The 8,564-nt window shown below is 30.3% G+C and overlaps 1 long non-coding RNA gene across 1 annotated transcript; it reads left to right on the top strand.

Moving 5' to 3' along the window:
* The first annotated feature begins 5,186 nt into the window (after positions 1–5,186).
* LOC145952174 (uncharacterized) lies at positions 5,187–7,069 on the top strand. The gene is made up of 2 exons (XR_014429863.1): positions 5,187–5,869; positions 6,801–7,069. It is a non-coding gene; the product is annotated as an uncharacterized LOC145952174 (long non-coding RNA).
* The last annotated feature ends 1,495 nt before the right edge of the window (positions 7,070–8,564 follow it).

Below are 8,564 nucleotides of genomic sequence, written 5' to 3'. Positions count from 1 at the left end.
TTCTGGTTACGCTATTGGTGTGTAAATTTTGCACCTGGAACGGGCCGTTCCAGATGCAACATTAACACACCAACAGTGTAACCAGAATGGGTCGTTCTGGTTTCAAAATTGGTCGTTCTGGTTCCAGAATTTCGTGAAAAAAAACCAAAGTACAAAGCATTTCAAACACTAGATTTGGTAATATTGTTAATGGGGATTGATAACTTCAATTGCTAAACATTTGGGCTATACAATGTATCATTAAGGACGATGCAGTGTATCACTAAGGACAATGGTAACAAGTTTTATTTCATTGTTAGTCAAACTAGAGTGAACCACTTACTACCAAATTGACACTATACAGTCAATGATGAAACGAAACGGTGTTTCCCCTTGAAGTCATTGACGATATACCCCAACAATAACAACCTGTTCTTGAGGAGGTACAACCTGAATTTTTGTGGTTTAGGGTTTCCCTTCAGCGTTACCCAGATGATTTCCTTTGTCAATAATTTCTTTGAAATTTTTTAGTATATGTTATGTTCTGAATTTTTGTTTTCAGTTTCTGAACCATGTTTCTGTCTTTGAATTTATGATATATTATGAATTTTTATTTTCAATTTTTGAATCACATTGCGACATTTTAATCAACATTTTGAACTGGATAAGTTCAAATCAAAGAAGGATTTTGGAAGGTCTTATTTTATTTGATTCTTTTTTTTTTTAGTTTTATTCATAAATAAATATTAATTTATTGTATTTTTCATTTATTATATTTTTATTAACATAGATATAATAAAAAAAAATACAATAAAAAGCATGAAGTTGGCGTTCTGGAACGGGTCGTTTTGAATTCAGAACGGCCCATTCTAACAGCAGAACGGCCTGTTCTGATTTCAGAACGGCCCGTTCTGCTGCACTCATGTTGTGTTAAATTTGCATTTGGAACGGCCCGTTCCAGTTGCAAAATTAACACATAAATGTGCATGTAGAACGAGCCGTTTTAGTTTCAGAACGGGTCGTTCTAGTTCCAGGTGTATTCATGCCATTTGGCATCCACCTATGCATCTACGTGGCATCCACCTGACATCCACGTCAACAGGAGTTAACCCCATTTAAATCATTTGGACGGAAGTCCCAAATTGCAATGATTTAAATTATTAGGGACCAAATTGAGACCTAAAATTAAAGTGGGACTAAATTGAAACAAAAAAATATTATCAGGGACCAAAAGAGGTTTTTAACCTTTTTTTTTTTATAGAAAAAGTTAGTTAACTACACTTGGATACATTTTAAAATATATTATAATTATAATTTGCTAATCTACTTCTTCTAAAAAGAAGTGAGTGTATGTTAATTTAAGTCAAATTCAACCCAACCCGACCAAAACCTGACACTATATGGGTTGGGTGACGGGTTTTGTGTTTTCAACCCGTCACTTGTCCCAACCCGTCATATATAATAATAATAATAATAATAATAATAATAATAATAATAATAATAATATAATAATAATAATAATAATAATAACTATTGTTATTATTATTATGTTTGAATGATCATTTATTCAGGACAATACTCACTATTACTCTTGTATAGTAACGAATTTTGTGTTTTAGGTTAGTAGAATTGTAACAATATAATATTTTTATTTTGTGTTAATTAATGTTGATATTTTCCCCTAAAAAAAATAATGTTGATATTTTTAGTTGATAATAATGTAGTAAATTAATAAATTTATTTTGAAATTAAATTTGTATGATTGTTTGCTTTATAAGTTGATAACATTATATTTGCAACAATGTAACAAATGATTTACCTATATTTTAAAATATTTAATTTTTATAATAAATAAATTTAATTATGTTGACCTGATTAATTCAATCCAACCCATTTGTGATTGAGTTGGGTTGGATTCAATTTTTTTTTTAAATTGCACAAATCAAATCCAACCCAACTCATTAAATTTTGATTGGGCTGAGTAAGAGGTTCTTTCAAACCTGGCCCAACTCAACCCGCTTACACCTCTACTTACTCAATTTAAAAAATAACAAGTGAGTGCAAGTTAGCACATCCCTATATAGATAGAGATTCACTTATTCCAGGAGTAGGTTTTAGTAGACATACTTTGTTAAATAACTTAAATTTTACATCAAATTTCAATAATTCAATTGTTAAGTTAAAAGTTCTTAATACATAGATCAAATCTACTTAATTAATTTTAAAATTATTTAACATTTGGCTTCAGTAATTCAAATTGATGAATAATCATAAAATTATTTTATATGTTGTTTGAAATCTATCTAATGAAGTATTGTATAAGTTTCCAAAAAAATTTTGTAGACATGGTCTTTATATTAAAAATATTTAATTAAATACTTAGATCATTAGAATTTGATATAAAATATGAGTTATCGAATAGAATAAGTATACAAAATCTTCCTCTTAGAGTAAGTAGTGGATTCCTTTTCATATAAGTCTTTCCAGACTTGCTTCATTCAATGGTTTTATATTTTACATTTATTTTCAATGATTTAATTGTTGAATTAAATGTTTTTAGTATATAAATAATGTTTTAAAAAACTTTAATAAAAAAATTAAAATTAAATGATAATTTGTTAAATAGATTCAAATCAAAATATTAAAATATTTTTATGATTATCGATCACTTGAATCAATAAAATAAAGTATCAAATAATTTTTAATTTTTTAAAAAATAGTGAACTAAATTTTAAAAATATAAAAAATTATTTAATATTTCATTATATAAATTTAAACCACACATAAAATAATTTTATGATTATGTATCAATCTGAATTAATGAAATAAAGTATCAAATGATTTTAAAGTACCAAAAGAGTCTAAGTACTCGATCAGTTTGAGCAAGGTATGTGAGTGTTTTAAACTCCCTCGTACTCATTTTAATTCCCATGAATAAAAAATACTTTTCAATTTTTTTTAAATTTATATATTTGATTTATTCATAAAAAACATTTAATATGACGGTTAAATAATTTGAAAATGAATGTAAATCACGAGTCATTGAGTGATGTCTATCAAGACTTATTTTTGGAATATGTGTGAATCTCTCTCTATATATATATATATAAATAATTTTTATAATTCATCAACCTATTTGTAAAAGACGTTTATTAAATTTAATAAATATTTTGTAGTATTCAATAAATATAGTATTTAGTGATATTATGATACTTATTTATATTTCGTCTATAATAAATACAACAATTAATACAATTAATATAAAAACAATCTATTTATTTATATATTTGTACGAATATTACATTAACATAGTGTTTGGTTTGAGAAAAATGAAGAGAAGGAAATTTTTATAAATTTTTTGTGTTTAGTTTAATTTTTATGAGTGAATGAGAGGAATAAGAGAGAACAAAATCACTTCTAATCTAATTTTAACTCTTCCAATATTGGAAGATTTTGGAAAAGAGTGAGAGATTTTAAAACATTTTTAATAAAATGTCTAAAATGGCTTGTATTCTTTAATTCAAAATTTAAAGATATAAAAATAAATTAAATTTTAAAACATTTTAAAAATTAATCATATTAAGGAGGAAAACATATTAACGTGTTCCACATCCATCTAATAATTTCTCCATCCTTATGCTATAAATTCTCTCACAAGTTTGAGCTAGGTAGCACAAGAGCAGTAGTTCACCTTGAAAGAGAAACTGGGTGAACAGTTGTATTGATCTGTTTGGAAAATGGGTTGGAAGAGTGTTGTTGCCCTAGTTCTGTGGTTGAACCTGCTTTTGTTTTCCATGGTTAGCGCCAGCCATGAACCTGTCCCTGTCCCTGCAGTCTCCATTAACAACAACCGGTGCCGACCGGAGTTGAGTATCTGCCTGTTGCCCCCTTTACTAGGAGGCAAAGATTGCTGCCCCCTCATCCAGGGTCTTGTTGACCTTGATGCCGCTCTGTGCCTTTGCGCCGTACTCAGTGCCAACATTGGCGAAATAATCCACATTCGACTAAACCTTTTAGTTAACCTAATATTAAACAACTGTGGACGCAAATTGAAAAACTTCGAATGCAATTAACAACATGCACAACATCCATCTCTCATCTTATTCTCTTCTGTTAATTACTTTCTCTATGCACCTGCATATTGCTACTGGAAATTAATAATACTTTCCTAATATAATTAATTCTGCTCTTGTTTTTCTTCTCGATCCATCCGTCTCCTATCTTGCTCCTCGCTATCTTTATACATCGTCTTGTTAGTCGAGGTTGTTCAACAAAAGCCCTTTGTTTTAGGGTGCAGAATAAGAGAAATTATTAGATTATCATATAATACACATTTCTTAATTAGTATATACATAATATATAATTAAGTGTAATTATTTTTTATTATAAATTAAAAATTTAAATGTGATATATAATAATTGATTTAGACTATTTGATGATATACACCTTCTTAATAATTTTTCGGATACAATAGGAAAGTCTATTTCTACCATTATATAAAATTGTATCACCTTGTTCAAGATGTGATTCGATGCTGTTAAGTGTTAAGTCCCTTCTCTGCCTTTGAGGTTTTTTATTTATGTAATAAAATAAAAAAGATATATTATAATTTTGTATTATTTAAAGAATATTAATATAGTAATAATTTGTACTTTATTATTTTTGTGTTTTAGATTTATTATTATTGTGTTTTAGTTTTAAAATTAAAAGATCAACTTCTATCATAAGTTCTTTGATTAAATTTGTCAAATATTGTTGTTAAAAAATAAATTTTTAATATGAATTAATGGTAATATATCTATCTATTTATAATATAAAAGCCAAGTTACTTTGTATTATGTTGACACATCAATTTAAAATATCTCTAATATGTTGATGTCAACAAAATTACTAATGTGTCATTCTGAATTACCTTTGTATAATAACTACAAATTCCTCTCTTTTACTTCCTATGTCATTAATTTTAATAAATAATATTTGAATATTATTTATTATTTTCTATAACTAACATTTTAACAATCAACATTTCATTTCGATTAATTTACATAATAACATTCAATTTGCTTTGATATTTTGCAAAATTAAACATTACCTCCGCTCAAACATTGCATCTATCACATTATTAATATTTTATATTGTAACACCCCAATTTTTTTATAAAGAGTATTTTTGTATTAATGACATTTTCGTAATTAGTAATGGTATTTTCGTAATTTTAATAAAGGAATGAGGGTATTTTTGTAAACTTATTATTAATGGCATTTTCGTAATTTTTAATGGCATTCTCGTAATTTTGTTAAAGTTTTTGGGGTATTTTTGGTTTCTGGAACGGGCCGTTCCAAATGTGGAACGGGCCGTTCCAAATGATAAAATTGTGTATTTTTGGGACGTCCAGAACGGGCCCAGAACGGGCCGTTCTCCAAAGGAGAACGGGGCGTTCTCCTTGCAGAACGGGCCGTTCCAGAAGGAGAACGGGGCGTTCTCCTTGCAGAACGGGCCATTCCAGAAGGAGAACGGGGCGTTCTGCTGGGTTTTGGAACGGGCCGTTCTGATTTCAGAACAGGCCGTTCCAGTTGAAAATTTTGCGTAGATTTGAAGGGTCCAGAACGGGCGTTCCACTTTTCGGAACGGCCGTTCCGGATAGGTCCGCGAAAATGCCTATAAAAAGGCCCCTCCTCCCTCTCAAATCCTCACACCTCTCATCTTCTCTCCCTTCTCTCTTTTCTTTCTCTCTCTACTTCCTACTGTTGATGGAAGGAGCTTAGGGGTGGAGGTTCTACCCTAGTTCCGGTCCCGATTTAAGGAGAGAGAAGAGAAAGTTCTGCCCGAATTTTGACTACCGTTTAAGGAAAAAGAAGAGGAGGTTCTGCTCAAGTTACTATTCATCCAGGTACGGGGGAAAAGGGGATTATTTATATGTAGAGTACATGAGGGAATTGGGTAGAGGAAGAATTTCTTAGGATTATGATTTTATAATTATTTTATTTGAAGAATCATTAGTTCTATTGAAATTATGTGTTGAGGTTTATAGATATGCCAAATTGTAGGAATAATGATCTGGGAAGAAAGAAGAAATCATAAATGCTGTGAACTAGAATTTGGAATAATTATGAGTTTCACTGTTATATTAAATTGATTATCTTATTGATTATTATAATTTATGAATATTATTGCTATATTACCCGTTAAGAATGGATGATCTTGATGTGAATTGCTTGAAGGGTGTGTAAACCCTCATTTTGTTGGGCTTATCTGTTGTGTATGTGATGTGTATGTGATGTGGAATTATGTACGTGATGTGAATTTGAGTTATGAAATGAGAAGTATGGAATGTGATTGAGATGTGATTATGGTACTGATGACCAGGGGTGAGCACGACCCTAAGCTGATGGGTAGCGTGACCTTGGCACAGTGTTATGTCAGGGGTGAGCACGACCCTAGGCTACTAAAAAGGGTAGCGTGACCTTGGCACAGTGTTATGTCAGGGGTGAGCACGGCCCTAGGTTGGAAAAAGGGTAGCGTGACCTTGACATAGTGAAATTGTGTGGATTATGAATGAATTGTAATGTTCAAGTGGATTGTGATGGATTGATGTAATTGTGAATTGAGATGTGAATATGATGAATGGTTGATAAATTATGATACACACACATATATATATATATATATATATATATATATATATATATATATATATAGATAAATGCTTATGAATATTTTATTAAATAATGAGTTATTATGAGATTATATTGTGATGTGTTTGTATGTACTTTGCATATAGATATTTTCTTTTCTCACCGTATAAACTGTGGATATTTTAGGAGAAGAAGATCCAGCTACGAGTGGCTTCTAGGATGCCAACAATTAAAATTCTGGGAATGCTCTGATAGTGTGACATCGGGGCAGAGGATTTCTAGGATGAAATATTTATGTGTATTTGGCACTGTAATATTGTTTTGAAAACAATTTGTAAAACTCTTGTGTTTTATGTTTTATATCTCTATTAATGTGATTGTCGAATTTTTATGTGAACCCTTTTACCAACTTAGAAAATTTAACCTTCTTAAATGTATTATAAATTTTTTATATATGTGTTGGGGTAGTAAGGGTGTCCAATTTAGTGGTATCAGAGCAGGCCGATCCAATCGGCCTTGAGTAATGAGTCTACTATGCTTGTTTGGTAGATTAATAATGTGATGAGTTGATTGATGTGCTAATAAGATGATTAATTATGTTCTTATTTATTTATTTGTGTGCATTGTATTCTCAAGATGTCTGATAGACATGATATAATTTGATGATGCTATTTTTTATTGATCTTTTCATAATTTCTTATTTGTTTGATACTTTTTTTTACGTAAAAAGACCTTAAATTTGGATGATTTAAGAGTTTACGGTTAATGGAATTTAGGAATCTATAGTAGTAAGCAATTGAATCAAAGGTGGTTGTATTTGAGAATTGGAATTTTGATATTTTGATGAGAGATTGGAATGTTCCTTGAGTATTGGTGCTTGCATGTTAACTTTATGGTTTAGGTAGTATGTAAATTTTATTCTAAGTCCTTTGTGAGCTGTTTTGGAAAGCTTTAATATGAGTTTAAGGTAGAAAAAAAAAATGAGTTTGGAATGGTTAAGGTATTTTGTGAAATGTTAGTACACTAATGCTAGTATGATAATTCCTTATGTCTGTTGTTTATTTGATTGTGTACTATTTTCTTAGATTATGGCTGGTAGGAATGATCGTGCAATTGCTGATGCTCTTCAAGCATTAGCACAAGCTGTAAGTAACAACCATAGGACTGAAATCGCTCCTAATTGGTTAGAGCGATTTCAACGAAATAATCCACCTACTTTCCAAGGAGGATATGACCCAGATGTTGCGATGAATTGGCTAATGGAAATCGAAAAGATTTTCAATGCCATGGAGTGTCCTTTCACTCAAAAAGTGAGGTTGGCTACCTTCATGTTGACTGTTGATGCCCATTTTTGGTGGGAAGGAGCACTTCAAAGGATGATTGATGGAGAAATGCAATTGAATTGGGACAACTTCAAGAGGGTTTTTGTGACACCCTCTACCCCGCATATCATAAAGCAATAAATTTAAATAATATAACTTTAATAATCAAACATGTTTAAAGAGTATCACATTTTTAACAAACATAATCAGCGGAAATTACAAAGAAATAAATCTCAAAGTTTTCAAAGTAATTTAAAATAACATTAACAACCTAATCTAATCTTATCTATACCCCGATGTCACATGTCCTATCAGAGCATAGCCCATAAAGAAGCCTAAGCTTCACCACCAACATCCTCAGCCTCATGCTGATAATCACCTGTATAACGGTTAAAGAAAAAAAAAACACAAAGAAAAAGGGAGTGAGAAAACATCTCACTCGGCTCACAGTGTAGGAATATATATACTAGATAGCCAAACACAAACAAAACATATATAACATAGATTAACAATATCACATCTTACTCATTCAAGGCATATCCATTTGTCATATAATATCAAAAGACACATGTATGGACACGGACTACATTTTATCATGCATGTGGCGCCAGTCACTTATCACGTAGTA

The sequence above is a fragment of the Cajanus cajan genome, chromosome 1 (assembly GCF_000230855.2).
Source record: "Cajanus cajan strain Asha chromosome 1, NIPB_CcT2T_4, whole genome shotgun sequence".
NCBI classification, from domain to species: Eukaryota; Viridiplantae; Streptophyta; class Magnoliopsida; order Fabales; family Fabaceae; genus Cajanus; species Cajanus cajan.
Note: the sequence above shows the minus strand (reverse complement) of the source record. Positions and strands in the feature narration are given on the sequence as shown.